We start from the raw sequence: 19,301 nt of genomic DNA, 5'->3' as shown, positions 1-19,301 counted from the left end.
GGTCACTGAGACACCAGGAGCAGCGATCTCTCCCACTTTGGTGGGACTGCTGGCCATGAATGGTCCAGAGCTGACTGCCTGCTTGCTAGGGAGTATTTCTAGGGAGCCCAAAATCAGTATTCCTGGGAACTCTGACATCCTCCCCCTTGTTTGGGAGAACTTCATCTGCAAATCCTCGTGGGTTTGTGCTTTCATTCAGTTTATTCCATGCTTTTTAACTTTTTTCTTCTGTGTAATCAGAGCAGAAGTTGATTCCCTTCTCTTCCACCCCCACCTTTTCCTGCTATTCATTCTCTGGAAGAATTACAGTTTAACTACTGAATGTCAGTAAATGTCAACTTTTGCTTCCACCCCAAAACTTTAGAATTTTTATTAAAAATTATATGAGGGGAAAGTAATCTGTGAGACATCACTCTGTACATTTTTTCCCTTTTTCCCAAGTTCATTTAGCAGTCAATAAATAGAAATTGTAGTTTTCAAACATGATTAAATTTGCTACTAATTTTTTTTCCAAACTACTAAATTTGGTGTTTTCAATACTTAACTTTTTAAATAAGGCACCAAAAAAGAGAAAACATAAAATTGCTTTTAAAATAAAACAAGGAATTTGCACTTGAACTTTTTCTGAGGTGAGATAGAACTGTATTATCTCTACCTTTTCTTTACAGTTCATATGCTCCCCATTCAGTGAGGCTTTTCCCCCTAATTTTATTTTATTTTTACGAGTTATATAGAAACATAAGCTCTGGTATATTATTTGCATGTTTCTTATTTTCTGAAATCATGGACCTTGTTAGCTCAAAATAAAATACATTGGTTTGCCCTTTTTTCTTGTTAATATATATCTTTGTGTAAGAGCATGAGAGCCAAAATTTGTATTATTTAGAGAAAATGGAACAAATAATCATTAATTACTGAGAACTGTAGCCCACTAGAGGCTTGTTAGTAACTGCAAATATACAACAAACCCTAACTTGTAGGATGAGTAACTAAACCAAAAATGTTAGATGCCTTTCTGCCTTTTTCCTGAAAAGCCTATTGGAGTTTGCCTTGAATTGGGAGTTCAGTTTTGAAGCTCTATTTGTTTGCTCACTGACTGTGAAAGTGGAAGTCAGTAAGCATTTTGGGGAATACTCAGGCTTCTGTAGATTGTGTAAATGAAGGATATAGGAGAGGGGAGTCCCAGAGCAGATGGTGCTGCTGCCATTCCATGGAGCTGTGCTGTCTTTGTGCCTCTGACCCTCCAGTAACCCAAGGTTCTTCCATTTAACTCTGTCCCCATGAGGTCTGTGTTCCAACTTCAACATTTACATCTTCCTGTCTATCCACACAGGATTATATTTTTATGTCTTGAAATCTGCCAGAAATGAGAGTAGAAAAATGTGGATATATGAGGCTCTTATTCAGCAGAATATGCCAAAGTTTACCTGGTTATTTTGTTCAAGTGTTCCCATGGAAGACTTGCAGGAGCTATGAGGCACGTTTAGTATTTCTGCTGGTTGGCCAGAGTACTTTTTCCATGCAGTTGTTACCTTTCCATGCAGTGTTAGAAGGCTGGGGCAGCAGTGGGGAGTGTTCCCTGTGCTGTTTCCTTCCAGGCTGGGCTGTGAGTTGTGCTGCTCTGCACAGTGGCTGCAGAATTGGTCAAACAGTCTCAGGCTTCTTTAGTTTGATTGCATTTATTTAGAATTCTCTTCTTAAAATATAATGTGTTATTCATTGCCCCACAAGGAATGAAGTATGAAATAAGTATCTTCTAATTTCACCTGTTTTATTGATATCTTGAAATGGGAGAAAAAGAGGCAGCAAATTACTTACCCATAGACTTTGTAAGATAAAAAAAGTAAGGTACACAACAGATCTGGTATAGCCCAGTAGAACTGAGGAAAATAAAACAAACTAAGTATAGTAGGGCTGAAAGACATGGAGATAATGACCCTTACTGAAAGAAGAGAACAATCAGATAAATGAGTTTAAGAATTATTGATTTTATTATTTCAGTTAAAATAAAACCAGAGTGGTAGAAAATTACTTTTTTTTTTAAGGCAGTGTAGTGGCACAATTTTGTGTAATATAATGCTGAAATGAAGATAATTCCTAGTTTTGATTATTGGATCAATCAGGCATTAATAAAGGTATCAAGTCTTTTATTCAAGTCTTTGATTCTTTACTATACCAGAAAAATTAGGCTGTATTTGAGCAAAGCAAATGAAGAAGTTGCAGTAAAAGATGCTGAGAGTTGTGTTAAGTAATTGATTCCTCTGCTTTTGTAAATGATTTTCAAGCAGAAGTATGAGGTACAGATTAACAACAGTAAAGTCATCAATACAATGTTACAAAATCAAAACAAAGTAGAAGGCATGTACTTCTCTAGAAGATGTGAGAAATAGGCAGAAGTAAAGTATTAAGCCTAATGCATGCAGATACTTGAGTTTATCCCTTCTGGGGATTAATTAATGACAGCACAGCAGCATTAAAGAAGTTAAGGAAGTTTCTATCAAGACCCTCCGTTATTTTTGGTGCATCAGGGTTGATCTGATTCACTGTAATAGTGCTGGAACCACTTAATGTGTGGATGGAACTGCCTTTGCAGCCTGCAAATCTCAGCATCAAGTGACAGATACTGCCTATCAAGGAAACATCAGCCATCTGAATTGTTCCAAAGCAGATCCTTCTGGATAAGGGGTGTTTGAAGGGAGAGCAGTGATGAAAGCTGAATAGATGTGGTTTGAAGACAGCATCAGGAAAAGGCATCTCAAAATGCTGATTACTTTCCTGATGTAATTAGCCTCTAGGGCAGTATCAGAGTTCATTGTGGAAAGAAACAAAAATAACCACCAAAGTCATTGTCCTTGCTCAGGCAAAATATCTGTAAGTTGAGAGAGTGGTTTATCTTGGTGAAGACATCAGATCTGTGACTAATGTGATAAATCTCGTGTAAAAAGAAAAAAAAATAGATGTCAGGGAAAATGATGCTATGGTGAGATCAATGCTATGAGTGCTCTTTGCAGGGAACTCCACTGTGCCTCTGCAAAGAGGCTGAATTGGGCTGGACCAAGAACTTTGCTTCCTGGTGGGATTGCCTTGGTCTGCATGGCCTCACACATCTCAGTACTTTGACAGATTTGAAGGATGGGTTTTCCTGTGCTGAGCTGCAATAGTTTTGCAGGAGTTGTTTGGGCAGAATTTTTTCAACCTTTCCAGTAATAAGACTAGAGGAAAAGTTGTTTTGACTACATAAAATACAAATTTGGTGTCAGTAATTTGCCAGTTACTTGGATTTGGGGTTTATTGAGGGGTGAATTTTGTTCTGGGTGTGTCTTGCCCTGTCACCCTTAAAATCATCCCAAGTTCAGCCAAGTTCCAAATCTGTAATGATCAGTCTGCTCTCACATACACAAAGCTCCCTCATAAATAGCATTTTCCATTGGTAAATGGAGCATTCAGATGTAGGAGATGTCAGGACCTATGCTGTGTTTATACTTCTGACTATCTTGCACTCTATATTTTCTCTCTGTATTTTTCAGTGCAGACAAAAATATTGGAGTGATAAATGATTGATTTCAATAGCTGGTTTCGTTGTCCTTGTTCAGTGTATGGATTTCTCTATTTCAGGTTAGCTTTGACCTGCTCTGAAAACAGGGTTTGGGTTTTTGTTCATTTCCTCCTGGTTGTGCTTTGGGGTGTTTCCACTCTAATGCCTGGATCACTGTTATTTTCTCAACATGGCTTTAAGATGAGTTTGCATTGTCTCTACTTTGTGTATATGGAGCAGGTGAAGAGGTTAAACTTGTAACATTCCCCCAGATTTTGTGAGCTGACTATGAAATATCTCAGATGAGGGTGGCTTGGTTTGGGTTCCCCCACAGCTACAGATTGCTCTTGAACTCAGTGGAGCTTTTCAAACCCAAGCTGTGCCCCAGCTGGGAGTGCCCAGGACTTTGGCAAATCCAGCTGCAGTCCAGGCCCTGGGAAATGAGGAGCAAGCAATTAGAGGGTACCTGTGGGGCTCAGCTGACTTCCTGAGCATTGCAGGAGACTTCAGCAAGAGCAGAATCCTCAGAGCAGCATTCAGCTGTGGTTAAACCACAAGACCCTTCTTTTTTATGCTGCACTTTGCAATGCCTGTGTGGAATGCAGAGGAGATGGGAGGGGCAGTTCCTGTCCCTGCATCCCTGCCTGCATCCTGACTGGCTTCAGGCTCTGCTCTGGTGTAAGGATGAAGTTAAAGGGGGAGGAATAGTGTGTAATAATATTGTGCTTAATACATACAAAGGGAGCAATATTCAGGTTACTCACCTGAATTAAGTACCTTAAGATTAAGCACCTTAATCATGAAGTTCACTAATGTAATAAAGGCTATTTTAATCGTATTATAAAATATGTATTTTGCTTTTGGTAATTATCACAAAGACCTGTTCTTAGCAAGTAGAAGATAGACAAATGGTTCTCTTTTTTTTTCTGCAACATTTTATTTATTATGTATTTATTGAAAGGGCATTAAATGGTTCAGAGAAAACAATTTAGAGAAACAGCAGAACTGATGGAATTGCTCAGTTCTGCTGTGTGCACAGAATTTATATTATTAGGATTTATTACAGTTTCTGTCATCTCTGTTGAAGATTGCCAAATAATTTATGCCAAAGCACCCCACTGCAGTAAAACGTGAGAAAGTGACATCCAAAGTCAGGTTTTGTCCCAAAAGAAGTCTGTGACACACAAAAGGATCTGAGATTCCTGGCCCCAGTCTCTTAATGGCAAGAGCTTAGGCTCTTGACCAAGCCAGAGCAGTCCATGGGTTGCCTGCATGTAAATACATTATTGTGTCAGAAAATCCATTATGAAATCTTCCAGGCAGTTCCAGGCCATGAGCTGCAGGAATCTCGGGGTAAGTGGCACATGGAGAGAGTATCACAGCACAGCATTCAAGGAACACTGCTCAGGAGTTCAGTGGTGCTCAGGTTATTGTTGATGCTGCCATCAGTCCCTTCCAATAAAGCCTCACTGCTCTTCCTTTGTTCCTCTGAAGCCTTTCCAGTGAAAGCTGCAAGCTGGGCCTCATCTGCTTTACTGCTAACTGATTTATTTTAGTCAGGAACATGCAAAGATGATGACTCAGTTTTTTACTTCTTCACTTCTCTTTACAAAAGTTACCTCATTTGCCTGAACTGGATCAGAACTTCAGGGTTTTGAATTGCCAAAGCTTCTTCTACAGGTGCTTCTGTGTGTGCAGTGGTCACAAGACACACTGCAAATGGCTCTGGTGAAAATACACCGTACAGGCTGGGTTTCCTTTCCAGTTTTTATTGGCCTGGCATTAGCCACTCAACTGTGTAAAAGAATATCAATGTATCTGAAAAATTTAATCATTTCTGGGGTTCTGGAACTGGCAGGTCTGTGTGCCCTGAGCAATGCAAAGGGTCCTTTTTGTGATATTGCAGGAGAGAGGGAAGGCTCCAGGGAACAGAGGGAGGGAGATGTGGGATTGGGGATGTGATGCCTGCTCTCTTCCATGTCTTGAAGTGGTAGATACCACTGTGAATTGTGCACTAACTTTACCCAAATAATAAAGACTTGGAAACAAGATGTCTGAGCTAAAGGCACAATAAATAATAAATCCCCACTGAACACAAGAGATTATTGATAATAAGAAAATCTGTGGTGACAGCATTACAGGCAAAGAGCGTGGAGATGGGAGAGATAAGGTGAGGAATGTGACTATTGACTGTGTGCCCTGGATTTTAGGACAGGCAAGAACAAATGTGTTTTGGAAGGTTTGCATAGTGAAAGGAGATAATGTTATCATATGTGACCTAGATGAAATCTGCGCTGAGAAATATTGCATGAATGTGCAACACTATAGACTATTTATAAATCTGTAATATTTACATTTGATGGTATCTCTGCAGAATGCAACCTTTAAATTTCACCTTTCAAGAGCCTGAGAGCACTGAGATTTAAATATATTTCTAGCTTTTTCTTCTGCCAGATATCTGTTTGGCTGTGTACCTCTTGCAAGGTATGTAAGACAACTGTGTGGTTGTATCCAGGAGAGCAAAGTTATTGCACACATTGCAAAACAGCCAGGAATTCAAGGCCATGGCCTGCAGAGTTGAACAGAGCTCAAAGGTGGGGAGAATTTATTTACAAGCTTCCAAAGACAAGGGCACAGTGCAGCTTTAAAAGTTGCAGCCAGACCTCTTTTGGGCAGAGCAAGAGGTAGGGTTGTGGTAAATGTAAAATTTCAAGTTTCCAGACATGTCTAAAGGAGCATGGTAGGCTCTGTGGCTCACTTCACTTGATTCACATTCTAGAATTGGTTTCTGTTTCATTTTTAGGTCCTCTAAATAATTGCTTAATTTGAATATGCAACTTTATTTTTTATAACATTATTTTTTGGTGCTATTCTGGGGTAGCCAGAATTTGGGTTGTGAAAAATAAGCACTTAGTCATTTGAGTTAAGCATCCAGACTTCAGTCCTGTTCCTGCAGCCAAACCTTATTCCATCTTTCTCAACGGGCAAGATAATTTTTCTTTCTGATTCAGAGGCTGAATCACCCTTTATTAGAAATTGCCTGGGTAAGCATGTTACAGAGTTATGAAGAGGCTTCACTTTCACAATCCAAATCCCAAGTTCTTGTGGTCTTTTCACAGAAGGTTCCCTGGGATATGTGAGTGAAGCAGAGATTTCTGTAAGAGTCCTTTGGGAAATAGCAGGAGTGTTTTCCCAGTAGTTCTTGCTGTGGCAGTGTATAATTTAGAAAGTAAATGCAGCTCTGGCCTGGCATCCCCTGAGAGTCCTGGGTACAGCTCTCTGCCTCTGCCACGCTGGTGAAGCTTGCCTTAGGGGTGTCTTCCTTCTACAGGCTCTCTTCTGAATCCCCCTCCCCCTGTAATGAATCCATGTATCCCTGAGGAGGTGTTCTTGCTAAGGCTCACCTTTTCTTTTGTTGTGTGACAATTGGTTTTGGAAGTACCCCCCTTAAAACTGAGCAGAAAATGGTACTGTGATTGCATGAAAACTTTATCAAATACAACAATTTGTATCCCCTGCACTAAGAAACACCCAGGAACTTTAAAAACTCTTCACAAGAAGTGAGAATAGCCATACCCTTCCCAAAATAGACATTGGTTCCCCCTCAGCTGGGCTCTGAGGAATTCAGGGCTATGTCGCTATTTTGCCAGCTTGTGTTTCAGGTGTGAAAACTGGGAGGCACTGCATGCTGTAGGCATGCAAAGAGTTCTCTGGAAGAGATGGAAGGACTCAGGTAGTGAAGTGGAAGACCCTCATCTAATTCAGGCAGAGCAAGGGTCTGGAAGGAGATTTCTGCAGCCAGACTTAATAGGCATTTGTGCATTATCTGATCTGGAAATCCAGGGTCCCTTGATGGTTTTCCATGGTGGTTCTGTCCAGGACCTATGAATGCTTTTCTACCAATCTGGTGCATATTTTCATGTGGAAACTTCTAGTTTTGACTAAAATAGTTCTAATCTTGCAGTTGGAAATACAGATAGTGATAATTATGAATTCTGGCAGAGTACCCCCCCTATGTTCAAAATATCACAGCCTCTTAGTTTGGAATAGTCACTTCTAAGAAGAAACTGAGACTTCAGGAGTTGTGAGTTTTAATGCAGGAAGGTTTGAAAAATGTCTCCAGCTCCTGCAATAGTTGATATCATAATTTAGTATTAAGAAGTGTTTTGAAAGGGATCGGGTTTGATGACCTGGTTGAGCTCGCCCTGCAGAGCTGTGTGATGAGAACAATGTATCACTGTCCTGATGTTCTCTCCTTAGACCTTCAGGGGTTCTCCTCCCTCAGCCCGAGCAGAGCACTGGCTGTGGAGAAGCCTGTGGTGGCAGGGACACTGGGATGCTCTTTGGGGGTGGCCTCCTGCTGGTTGTGAGCAGCCCTTGTCACTCCCATTAGAGACTAATGGGGGCAGGAGGGTCAAACATCTGTCTAAATTTACAAACAAATGACCCCTCCCTTGGTTGTGAAATGGTGAAGATGGATCAAGATAGTTTCTAAAGGTTTTCAAAGCAGCCCCTGCTTGGGAAAGTGTTATATGGCCATTTATAAATAAACATAAAGCATTTTTGGTAATGGGAGAAGGATTAGCCCATGGAAGTTGAAATTACCACCACCTGACAGGCCTTGGACAAAATCCTGCATATTAAGCAGGTGTTATCCAGATCTTCTGGGGTGCGGCATGATGTTCAAAATCTGCAAATTCCCCTTACCCCTGCAGTCTCCACCTGGGGATCTGTCTTCCCAAGCAGAGGGAAGAGCATCATGGCTGAGTGCCTTCTTCCTTTGCCACTGCCTGCTGTGAAGTGTTGGAGCAGCTCAGTGGAGGGAGCAGCAGCTGCATGCTTGGACAATCTGTTTCCCTGTTAGCATGGCTTCAGTGCAGGGATGTTTTCCTGTTCCCCTGGTGGGTCACGTCCAGGAGAATGAAGCTGGATGAACACACATTGCCTCTGTGAAAGCATCACCTCAGGAGTCAGGAACACTTCCATGGGGCAGCTGTTTCCAGAGTATTGATGTTAGCTGGGAGCAGGCAGGTGGCTCCTGAGGCTCTTTTCTGTTGCCCCAGCTTTGTCACTCCCTCCTCCCCCTGCCTCAACCCAGACTCTCTCAGACATGCTGACTTGTGGAAGTGAGCCAACATTGCAGTGTACCACAGGCAGCTACTGCTGCAGGCAGAGGAGGGGGAGGACAGTGCCTTAAGAAAGGGAGATGGATATGCTTCAGCTTGGAAAGATGAAAAGGATCTAATTCCTGGAATGATTCTTGTTTTTCATCAGTGCTTTTGCTACATCCCATTTTTCTGACCCCTGTGCAGTCCTCTCAGCATGGTGCTGCTTTAGACGAGACATCAAAACATCAGACTTCCAAATATTCCTGAGATCCTCCTCCTCTTCCTTTTTCATGTACAGTCATGAGGCAGCCAACACAAGGCAGGAGGACAGAGGAAATTATTCAGGAATGGGAAGGAAATGCTCCTGATTTTGGCAAAATAACACCCTTCCATTTAAGCTGCTCCTGCTCTGCTCTACCTTTGTGGTGTCTGATTGCTTCCTGTCAGCTGGCTGCAGGGAATGTGGACCATTCCTCTCTAACCTCTGTCAAAGAAATGGAACATGGATGTTGGGTAGGAGCCCTCTGCTCACACCTCTCACTCCATAGCATATCCTGGTACAGGGAAAATCTTTAGAGTAGGCAAAGTGGCTAAAAACTGAAATAAAGTGGGCAGCAAAATGGAAAGATATCCCCTTCCCTCGGGATGACTGGGGAAATAAAGTCTGCTTGCCTGGTGTAGCTGGAGCTGTGCCTCACCAGGAACAGGAGTTCTCAGCTATTGCAGGAGAGTCTCCAGGGCTTGGGTTCTCAGCCAGGCAGGGTGGGAGCCTGGCTGGGCTGGGCAGATGCCAGGATTGGATGGAGAAGGGGAGCTCAGGAAGCTGTGGATTAGGAGGATGGGGCATTTACCTGGTGGGGGGATCTTAGTTAATGCTGGCTGGCAGGGTGTTTAAGGTTTCTGAAGGGAAGTGTGAAGGAGTGTATGGCTTTGAATGAACTGGCAGATCCCAGCTGCGTTCCAAGAAGTGTTTTCCAGCATTGTGGATATTAAAGAGTACTTCATCAAGTAATGAGTTCTGTAAGGCATTAGCTGCTCCAGGAGTGTGCTGTGGGGCTTGAAAGGAAAGTCGTGCTGGGTTCTGCTGCCATTGTGAAAAAGCAGAGCTGTAACCAGGGGTGGCTGAGCCAGTGGACCCAGCAAAAGCCATCAGTGAGAATTGTAACATAAATTACAGTTTTACTGCAGTGTCACTTGCCTGTGTTGATTCCATCTGTTGAATTCCCCCTCCCCCCAGAGTATTTTTCTTTTCTTTCCTTGCCTTTCCTGTGTAATGGTTTACTTAGCTTTAGAACATATATTCAGACAAAATAAGGACAAGAACTCTTGGGAGAACAATCTACTTTTTCTCTTAATGGCTTCCTTTGCATTTCTAGCTCTGCTGAATGCCGCAGAGTTTTGTTTCTGTTCACAGGCACACTATTCTCTGTCATGTCATGGCTGTACACAATAAGCAGTTCCAGGGATCTTTCTGCCTGGAGGACCATTAAGCTTCCATCCACAGAGCCATGGACTGAGTTGTGCCTTAAAAACAGATTCAGATCTTTGCTTGAAAATGCCAACGGCAGAGCTTGCACAGACACGAGTGTGAAAACACACAGCAGTGATTTGAAGCACGAAAGAAATCTTACAGATGTCCTTGCTGAAGGCTTTAGGGCTTTGTTTTATTTTTGCAGAGGAGTTAAGTTGCCACAGGTGACAGCTTTTAGGATTGAGTGTTTGATGTTGTGCTGGCCAGAGTCACTCCAGTGAGATTCCCATAACTGGGTCAAATCTCAGTGTCTCTGCTGCCAGAGATGTGGGGCTGCTGTCAGTGCCACTGATGTCAGGGACTTAGCAGGTCTTCCCTTAAACAAAGTAGATTAGCCCCATGGAATGGGAGAAGAAAGATTTGAGAGTTTTTGTTTATTTCTGGGTCCTTTGGATGATTTAGGAGTACTGGAGACAGATGATGCAGTAGGAGAGAGACACTGCTTGGCCATGCGACAGAATGCACAAATGTGGGTGTAGAGGAAGGAGATGTCGAGGAAGAACAGCTCTGTCTGAGAAAGAGCTGGCCTGGGGTGGCACATTGCCAAGCTTTGCATGCATGGATGGCAGCCTGAAATTCATGTGGAAGGGGATGGGAAGTCAGCTAAAAGGGAGTTTAGGCGTGTGGGCAGTGGTATGACAGGACTATCTTGTTCTGAATTTCTCTGCCAAATGATGGGGCCGTGGAGGAGAGCAGGGCTGCAGGTGTAGGGGAAAGCTCTTTAAGGTGTCAGCTGTCCCAAAATGGGGCTGGTGTTCAGAGAAGGGTGGAAAGACAGACCCATGGCAAATGGCCACAGCAGGAATCCAGCAGGCAACCCAAAGATCCTCTGTCAAGGCCTTCCTGGGAGTTCTTTAGTGATTTTTCTTCATGACTGTAGTCACACATGCAAAAAATACAGAGAAAGGCTGGGGGACTGCTCAGGTTTCTCTCAGAGCTACTGTTATCTGTGGTTAATGAGATTAAACATGTTCCTCATTTCTGCTTCTACCTTGTTTAGTATTATCACATCTGTGTTAATTTTCATACTGCTGATTAGAACAAAGGCTAGGAAAGAGAACATCAGATTTAGATCTTCTCAGTGCCTTCTGCGACATCCTGCTCCAGCAAAGCTGTGCCATGGCTTACCAATGTTGGTATCGTGGCCCTGCTGTCTCACACAGGCAGTACAGGTGATTTTCATGGCAGTTAGAACCGAAATTAGAGCCCTCAGAGTAAAATCTATATTTGCTCTTTCCCCTTCTTTCTGTGGAAAACGTGTGTAGAATGTCACCACTAGTTAGGTATGCTGTAAAGGAGTTTTGATTTTATTAAAGAATAACAGGTATAAGACAAAAATATAGCAAAATATACCAGAAATGGCATTATTGGAAGCAGGGGGCATTAGGGATGGTTTAAATGGAGCTGAAGAACTGTGACTGTCAGTGCAGCATGTACAAGCATGTGAGACAGAGGGTCAGGCACGTTCTAGCCCATTTCATGGCCACAAAAAGTGCTGGTGTATTCTGGAGGTATTGCTGCATCAGTCATTGCACAGAAGAGCATCAAAGGTAAGGAAATACAACTGGCACTTCAGAAAATAGAGTTTTTTGTGATGGCCGTAGTTCTTGTGGAAGTCTGTATCTCAGTCTCAGACTGGCCCCAAGACAACTGTGAGTCCTGGACAGGCAGGATGTGTCCCCTTTGTGGGAGATTTCACTTTGGCAGGTGTCAAAACTGTTTGCTATAGGGTACATCTCAAAGTTTTAAATGATCCTTTATTTGCTTTCATTCAAGGCATAAAGATCTTAGACATCTGGAAGATCAAAACTGTAGTCTTGAATTTACTTTAGTGTTCTATGAAGAGCTAAAGTCACAGCAGAGGGAAAGTTTGATTGGCTGAAGATGTGAGGAAGTGCCACAGTGTTTTGTACTGCTGCAGTTTTCTTACACTGCAAAGTTTCACAAGCAAGGTTCATTCATTTTGCTCAGCCAAGGATTGAGCTGTATAAATTACTGAAGCCAAGTCAGCTGACTCCTTGTTATCAGAATTTATGAACTCATGGCTGGCAGGAGTGAAGTGTGTGTTGAGGGGTGGGTTTGTGTTTTTCTTTTTTTTCCTCTTTTTTCCTTTCCCTTTTCAAAGGCAAACCTCCTATCAGACACTTGAGTAAAATTACAAGGTAAGAAATGTCATAATTTTCAGCTGGGATTTTAGATTTCCTTTTCCTCAATTTGGAAATTTAGGAAGAGTGAAAATAGTGGCAGAGCTAGAGATTATTTTATTTTGATCACAGATTAGCATGTCTGGGTTTTGGAAAGGGCTTTACAGCAGGTCTCCCCAGCTGCTGAATATTGACTGCAGGTGTTGAATGCAGTTGTCAGTGCTGGCTAAACAGCATTTTGTGGTAGAAATTGTCATCAGGAGAAGGTAGAGAGAAGAGCTGATTTTTAGGCATTCTTGTACAAGCAAGGGTTGGAGGATGTTCCTGTCTGGTAGCAGCATGTTAGTAGCTGTTGGTGATTTATTTTTCTTCTAAAATCCATTTGCAGTGTTTTGAATACAACAGAAGCCACATGCAGCTGGTTTGTAGCCTGTCACAACTGAGAAAAGCTGGAATCTTACAGTGCCAGTAGGAATATTTTTCCATCCACACAGAACAAGCACAGTATTAAAATACAAAGTAATATTATGGTTCTAGCAAAATACATAGCATGCTTTTTATTTAAATCTCTATATACCCCATGGTGTTGAATGTACCATTGCATGTGTTTGGCACTGCAGTTGAAATACATTCATGTAAGATTATCAGAGTATCAGGAAAGTCACTTTTCTTTGTGGGCATTTTGGCTCATTTTTGTGCTTCCTTTTATGTCAGCCTCACATGTGCAAGGGGATACCTTTGAAATGTATCCTGGCCCCCAGCCTTGCCATTTCAGCTTCATTCCCTGTATCTCTACTAACGTTTATGAGCAAAGACAGCTGACCTTTGCAGAGTGAATGGCTAGTTGCATGTGTAATTAGAGCATTAATAGTGCTATGTCTCATTTATTTACCTCAGGTTGTAGAGTCTTAGCGAAGGCCTGGTGGTGACTCGAGTACTGCTACAATAAATAAAATTCAGAAACCACACCAAAGTTATTTTTGAGAGACCTGGTTGATTCACTGCAGGAGAGAGGCTTGGAGCAAAATAATATTTATGTGGTGTGTGCTCTCTGGGGATGGAGAAACAAGAGTGAGCAAAGTTCTTCAGCAGACTTGCTGTACATCCAGTGCTCAAACTCTTAGAAGAAAAAGAAAAATCTCTCTGTTAAACTGTTCTTTTTCTCTTTGTCCATCCCACTCCTTTCTCCTGTTTTCCCCTTACAACATGTGTGTAAGGAATTTGAGGTGGGGTGTGTCAGCAGGGAGCTGATTTCAGCGTGGCTGACTCCACGTGCAGAGAATCCTCCCCGAGTCCTTTGCACTTTGGCTTGGGCTGGCAAGGCCTCAAAGATCTGCTGCAGCTTCTGCCATTTCCAGGAGTAGCTGAGTAGAGACTGGAAGAGTGGAGGGAAGAGGTGGATAGAGAAAGGCCCTTCAGTGCAGGCAGTACAACCCTGACACTCAGTAGGTGAGGGAAAGAATTCGATACCGCAGGCAGGAGTGATGGAAAATTGTGCTACTCACTGTTGTTCCTATTGTTAGCTTGGAGAAGCCCACCTTTGGGACTGGCTGTCTGTCTGAGCCCCATGGAGAGGCCAGGGAATGCTGCCTTGGCCAGCTCTGCAGGAATTGGGATGACAGTTTTGTTTCAATGAAGCCTCCAAGCAGGTTTAATTTCCAACATCCCAAGCAGGATTTGGAATAACAGCAGAAAAGTGAAAGGTTTACAGGTGACCCTCTACCTGTGCCTGCCCTGGTTTTAGCCCTTAGACTGATGCTTCAGTGCTAAATAATTCCAGCAGAAGTGTATTGTGTTGCTTTCATTTTAAAGAGCAGAATGGGTTCTTTCTTGGAGGTTTGCAGGAGTGGATTCCCACTCGCTGCCATTGCAGGCACACTCATGGCTCGTGCTGCAGCTCCACTGACGGGCACTGCTGATGTGTGAGGAAGGAAACCTTGACCATTTCAATTCCTTGAGTGCTCTAACACAAAGGATGGCTTTATCCCTTCTGAAGAGACCTAGAAACAGATAAAGATTATTGACGTTGAATTAGAAGATATATTGGAAATAATCAGGATGTAATGAAAGACAAAACATCCAAGGCCATACTGATAGCTCTTTTTTCTTTCCTTTTTTCTTTTTTTCCCCCCTTTTCTTTTAGTAGCACAGGGGAAGGAGGGGATAAAAGAAACATTATCCAAGCCTTTTTTTGCCATCTACCCCTCTTGAATAAAAAATGACTGGAAGAACTGCTCTGCTGCAAATGGTGTCAGGTTCTGTGCATCAGTGTGAATTCAGTTCCCAAGGCTTATTTGTAGGACTCAGCATTTTTGTAACAGCCACACACAAAGAGGAAAGCAGGCAAAAAGCCCCTACATTTAGACCCTTAGACCTTTTATTTCCCAGCTAGAGACTTAAATAAGCTAGATATAAGTGCCTATATGTCAGTATTGCATGCTGAGGAGCCTTAGGACTGAAAATTTCTTCAGGTTCCATTTCTGTTTTAATAATGGGAAGCCTTCCTGTGAGGAAGATAGCAGAGAGATTATAAAACTGATAGTCTTGTGAAGAGGAGTTCAGATTCTGAAATTGGTGCATATAAGGAAGACATGGTTGCAGTGTCAGATGCTGCTTTGTTGTAGCACATGGAGTAGATGAGAACAGAGCCTGTAACACTTCTAATCCAAGCACAGAGCCTGTTTGGAACTAGGAAGAACTGCTGAAGTTTAAAGTAAATAAAAAAGCATAGTGGAGGTCTTAATCTCCTATGTAGGGAGCAGATAGCAGGTCTGACAGGAATTTGTGTAATCTGGTAGTGCATATTAAAGAGAAAGTCACTGAGAAGTGGTTGTTTCCTGTCCTCAGCCTGTTCCCTACCCATGCCCATGGATGTCTTCCCTCTCAGTTGTTACAGTTTCAGAGTCCAGAAGATCATTTGGCACTCCCTGGAGCCCTGAGGTTATTTCCGGTATAGATCAGACCATTAAGGTATGAGGACTCCTGCTGTCCTTCCTTGTGTACACCACACTGAATCAATGGAAAAGCTAATAGAAGATACTGTGTCACTCTTTCTTTTTCGTTTTCTTTTTCGTTTTCTTTTTCGTTTTCTTTTTCGTTTTCTTTTTCGTTTTCTTTTTCGTTTTCTTTTTCGTTTTCTTTTTCGTTTTCTTTTTCGTTTTCTTTTTCGTTTTCTTCCTTTTCCTTTTTTTCTATCAATAAATCCTGCAGTTTAGAATTTGTTTGGCAGGTGCTCCCCAACCCCAGCAAGGCCAATGCCCCAGAATAAGAGTTCAGGCCTCCCTGCACTGTCCCAGCCCTGAACTGGCAGCACATCCTGGAGTGTGTGCTGGCATCTGCCCTCTTGTTCCTCAGGAACAGCCTGAGCACTCCCACTGTGCTGCTCTCTTCCCTCTTCAGCTTTTTCAGATATTGAGGACAGTTGTGTGGATCGCATCCTGTACTTCCCTACCTTCCATCCATCACCCCACTTTTGGTGACCTCCCTGTTTCATCTGCTGCTTTTAGGCAGTGCTTTGGTGATGCTGAGCTCCAGCAAAACTCCAATTTTGTACTGAGCAGCTCCTGATGCAAACTGTCTTGTCTGACCACACACTCATGGAGTTGTGCAAATGCTGCTGTGCTTTGTGTCATCTGGGCTCATGAGAAACTGGGAGATGGAGCATTTCTCTTGGGGTTTGTGTGCTTTTGAAATTGGGCTGTTCATGGTCCTGCCCACAGCCTATGGTGACATGCTGTGACTCAGCTGAACCCTGAGGGAGCTTTAGGGCAGTGACTGGGGGCTCCTGTGGGCAAAGCTGCTCTTCCCTCAAACCAGCAGCACTGGAAAACTGATCTGCAGTTCTGGGTTTGTTCACAACTGCCTCTGCACTTTTGTACAATGTCGGGGAACCTGGCTGAAGTCTTATCAAAGCTATTGCAGCAATAGAAGTATAGTTGCTCTTTGGGCTAAGGAAGATGGCAAAATATCCATTTGGGTTCTTTGCAAGTTTGTGATATTTAATCACAAGTCTAAAATTTTAGACTGTGTTTCTAAATCATCACCTAAATTTTGCAGAAATTGGTGCTTTCAACCCTACACAGCTTTCATTTTACAAGTGTCTGTGTCTCTAAAATGTCTTAAAAGATACAGTTCTGCCTTCCAGTTTTAGACATAAAGAGAAGATTTAATTTATTTTTGAAGTTCAGAAGGAGAAATCCAAAGGTTAACAGTTGGTTGGTATATCAGATGTTACTTGGTATGTGTATGTGCTCTTTATTTTTGAATTTCCCTTTCTCTGCTCCTCCAGGTGTCATCTTGACATGAGTGCATTCAATCTTGGCACGAAAAAGTGTACAAAACTTACTTGAAGTGTGGAGAAAAGAAACTGCAGCATCCTTGTGTGCATCCAAATGCTTGTAAAAGCTTTTCAGAGAGGGAGAATTGAATTCTTTGAAGCAGTTTTCATAAGCACTTGGTACAAACCTGAAAAATAGCATCTCTGTGCCCTGTGCAAGCACAGTAGACACAGATGATAGTGCAGTTACATTAGTATAGAGAATGGGAATGTCTGATCAGTAGCACAGGATAGAGGAGAAGCTTTTGGAAGCATCCTGCTCAGAAGTGGCATTAATCCAGTCATATCCAAACAATGAACACTGTAAGGCCTGGTTAGTCCTGAGGGTGTTTGGCCTTTATTGTGGCACATGTAATTTAATGAACTTTTGCAGAGACCTCTAGGCAACAGCCCAAACTCAGAAGGGCAGAGGGGAAAATTCTGATGGACAGTCCTAGTGAGCTAGAGCCCAGTGGCTGTGAAGGAAAGGCTGCTGAATGGGCTGATGGCTGAAAGAAGCAAAGCAAGCACACTTGGACTCACTAGCAAGCTCTTTGTCCAAATTGGAGCCATCTCTCTCTTGAGGAAGTTATTTCTGTTGGAAATGAGGCCAGAGCCAGGCTGGAGCAGGAAGGAAGGGGCAGACGGTGATCCCCAAGGGCGTGCTCTGGGTGCACAATGACAGCCCTGCAGAAGGAGCTTGGCTGCCAGGGCAGTGCTGTTGGCCAGAGAGTTCCTGCAGCCCCTGCTCTGCTGGAAATCTGGAGCTGTGCAGGAGCTCTGGGGCCAGGGTGGGCTCAGTGGAGCTGCACACTCGGCTGCAGGGCCAGCTGCCCTCCTGAGCCCACTTGTCCCCTCCTGCAGCCTTCCTGTGCTTCACAGAAAACCAAAAATGTGCCCTCAGCAGAGGAGCACTTGTCACCCTGTTCCTGGCCTGGAAGACAAGCATTTACCCTCCTTCCAGTCATTCCCAAGCACTTCCTCAGCATTGTATGAAGGGCTACAGACCTTTCCTGCCATGTTCCTTTGTCTGCTCTGCTGAAAGGGATGCTGAAGCAGCAAAGAAGTGTAAGATTTTCTTTCCCAGTGATGTAAATTGTCTGTATTGAAGTCAATAAAGAAAACAGAATTTGCATCTTCCTTCCTGTGACCTTTCAAAAACGTGTTGGCCTGTATTGAAGGTGCCTGTGACACCATTTGTGTTTAACTTGGCTATTGGATGGGAGCAGTTTCCTACTCTGAGTCATAGGTCCCTAATGACAGGTTACATGTTAATTCTTGTTTTCAGCAATTATCATGCACTTGTGTTTTCACTGGAACCTAATAGCAAATGTGAGTAAAAGAGCTTCAGGCTAAGGCCTAATAGTCATCAATGATACTTTTTATTTGCCTATCTGAAAACAGTTGTTGTGAGCCTTTTCTAACATAAATATATCAGAGGTGGTTGTTCTTTGCTTGTTTTTTATTCTGTTTCACTACATTTAACAATGCTTTATATAGCATCAGTTTTGTTGCTGCTCCATCATCACCATGATTATTACCATAGGGCATACCCTCTCCAACTCAGATCACAGCTGCATTGTGCAGGAGCTGTACAAATGTGCAGTACAGGGAGGGTCTGTCACAAAGTGTTAGTGCTGTCTGGAGAGCTGAGGCAGAGAGGAGCAGGCACGATTCAGCAATGTGCCCCTACTGCACAAAGCTCACTTGTGGTGTTGGGTAGAGAGCAGTGATTCAGACAGCAGGGGACACACTTCTTGTGCAGAGGTTGCAGGATCAGGAGGGATGAGCTCTTGCTGCACTTCTAGAGATCAGTGCCTTTAAAATAAACCGGCCTTGCATGTGACATGAAAAAGTTCAAGCATTGAGATAGCCAAAGGTCCTTTTCTTACCTTGGTGGGGTCGGAAGTGTGTGTAATATTTAAGGAGCACATTCAGAGTCACTGTAAAAGTCTTCATTGTTTCAAATCTCACTTAATTTACACTGCACCCAGGATTTGCACTGCACCCACCTGGAAGTCTCTTCTCCCAGCAGCTGGGGGAAGGTGGGAGAGTTATTGTCCTTAGCAGGGGGATTCTGTTTAAAAGTTTTGCAAACACATAAGAAAAATTTGCTGCTTTCCATCTAGAAGTGGGTAAGATAGACCTGTCTCCATCTCAGGTTCAAAATCCCTCCTTGTGACAGTGTTCACAGGGGTCTTAGGATGAGGGAAGAGATGAGAATGTTGACTCCATGTTTCAGAAGGCTGATTTAATATTTTATGATATATATTATATTAAAACTATACTAAAAGAATAGAAGAAAGGATTTCATCAGAAGGCTAGCTGAGAATAGAAAAAGAATGATAACAAAGGCTTGTGACTGACTGAGACAGTCCGGACAGCTGGACTGTGATTGGCCATTAATTAGAAACAACCACATGAGACCAATCACAGATGCACCTGTTGAATTCCACAGCAGCAGATAATCATTGTTTACATTTTGTTCCTGAGGCCTCTCAGCTTCTCGGGAGAAAAAATCCTAAGGAAAGAATTTTTCAGAAAATATCATGGCTACACCTCCTCACTGTCATTCAAGGCCCTTCCAGCTCTAAGGGACCAATTGTTTCTGTATCCCTCAGTCTAACAAGCTGGACAGCCCAGAGAAGGTGAAAATGTCATGATGCAT

General features: G+C 42.9%; 1 protein-coding gene across 4 annotated transcripts in view; it reads left to right on the top strand.

The window, feature by feature from the left end:
* MAPKAPK3 (MAPK activated protein kinase 3) overlaps positions 1–19,301 on the top strand; it is an 81,833-nt gene that overhangs the window by 48,044 nt on the left and 14,488 nt on the right. The gene's annotated exons all lie outside the window — the stretch shown is intronic.

The sequence above is a fragment of the Camarhynchus parvulus genome, chromosome 12, assembly GCF_901933205.1.
Source record: "Camarhynchus parvulus chromosome 12, STF_HiC, whole genome shotgun sequence".
Lineage (NCBI taxonomy): Eukaryota > Metazoa > Chordata > Aves > Passeriformes > Thraupidae > Camarhynchus > Camarhynchus parvulus.
Note: the sequence above shows the minus strand (reverse complement) of the source record. Positions and strands in the feature narration are given on the sequence as shown.